Source organism: Pteropus vampyrus, unplaced genomic scaffold (assembly GCF_000151845.1).
Source record: "Pteropus vampyrus isolate Shadow unplaced genomic scaffold, Pvam_2.0 Scaffold9, whole genome shotgun sequence".
Lineage (NCBI taxonomy): Eukaryota > Metazoa > Chordata > Mammalia > Chiroptera > Pteropodidae > Pteropus > Pteropus vampyrus.
Window position 1 is genome coordinate 15,747,389 of NW_011888790.1, and position 2,069 is coordinate 15,749,457.

The window sequence follows — 2,069 nt, forward strand, 5'->3', positions numbered from 1 at the left end:
TCGTTAATCCAGTTAAAGTACAAAATGCCTGCACTTTCACACTATAATTTAACACTATGAAGTCATTAACTTTAGTGGAAAATATATGGCTAATTATTTCTTATTCTTTACTGTTAAAGTTTATATTAACTTTTTTTGGCCTTTAAATTTATAAATATGCAAACAAATTTAAAATTTAGTGATGAGCATCAGTGGACAGTGTATACATTAAAGTGAATATACTAAAATAAAGTATTTAATTTTTTTTCAAGTAATATAGTCACTTATACATGAAAAACAATTGAGCATATTTATTCCTCCTTTGTTACCTTGTTCTAACTGAATGTTTCAAATCAATCCACTAACAGAGTTGTTAAACTTTAAGAGAAGCAATAGAAATATATTTTGAAGATTGCGTTTTTAATTTAGTAAATAATCTATAACTTATAGTTCAAATAAAGCAGTATAAAACAATGTAATAGTTCTTACTAGTTAGTTCCTAGAGAGTAATTGCCCTTTAATAAAATATTTTTTAAAAAACAAATGAAACCCATTTTAATAGAAAAATTCTCTTGATTTAACCATGTAAAGTATTCAATAAAGACCATTTGTTTTAGAAACAGGTACAGGAATAAAATATATGTAGAAGAGAAAAATTCTCTGAAAAATAAAAATAAATTAGATGAAGAAAACAAATAAATTAATGTAGATGTTGACATGAGTTTGAATTTAGTAATTTAATCTCTGACTAAATCCCCCAGAGAATATAATATGAAATTATGCTAAGAAGTATGCCATAGTAAGCTATCAGAATGAATATCCACACTTGTAATGAAACAGAAATGGGTCAGATTCAGACAACAGCGACCAGAAATATGATTTACAAAGTTTGTGGCAAAGAGATAAAGATGCTAGATTTAAAATATATGAAGATCCCGCAAACGGCAAGAAGTATTGTTTGACTATCACGTAATCAGTTAGAAAATGAAGGAAAGTGGTCAAGTCCTGGGAGGGTCCTTGATTAGAGAAAGATGAGCAGATCTCTGAAGTCTAGGAAGATAAGCAGAATTCAGAATCTGAGTGTCAAATATCTGGACCTAGTACTATGACCAAGTAGGGCTGGCACGTACTAATCTTAGACATCTGTGTGTGTGTGTGTGTGTGTGTGTGTGTGTTTTAATCTTTGCCTACCATATATGTTACAAAATAATTTATAGTAAGAAGAATCAGTGTCCCTGGAAATATTTTAGTTTTTTGTTAAGTCAGAGACAAAACAGAACTTTCTGAAATTTATAGGTAATAATAATCTCTGACATTTTTTTAGTGCAAATTGGGGACCAGATAATATATGCAAGTACCTTCTACACATTATTTCTCTTAATTCTTAATTTATATTATGGATATTATTTCCATTATACAAAAAAAGAAGCAGAGGCACAGAGTGTTTAAATCATTTGTTCAAGATTATATAACCAGTAATGACTGAAATTTGAATTGGAACTCAGACAATTTGATTCTAAAACTAAGATATACTTCTAGAACAAGAGCAGGTGAGATCCTCTGGTGAACATAATGAGATTTGAATGGAATTCATTTTTGAATATCATGCTAAAGTAGTGTAGACTAATATAACTATCTACAACTCCTATATTTGAAATTCATAGTTAATAACAAATCCTAAAGAACATTTTTCTTAACTCAAGCCACCATGGATGCCTATTAATAACATGTGAGAATAGGTAATAGCATCTTCAAAAGAATGAGAAGTTTGCATTGTTGAATTTTGTCTTGAATTTATCTAAATTTATTATCACTCATTAAACATGCAAGTATTTTGTTCTCACTACATGCTAGGTACTGTGGTAGCAAGCATGACCTCAATGGAATTTATACTCCATTGGTGGAGATGGTCAATAAATAAGCAAATAAATAAATATATACACTATTATATTTCTTGGAGATAAGTACTATGGAGAAAAATGAAACAGACTAAATGTACAGAGTGAAAGGCAAGGGTTATTTTTAAAATTTTTTTCCACATAAGGAAACATTTATTTGAGGTTTAACATGAAATCATGCAAATAAAATTT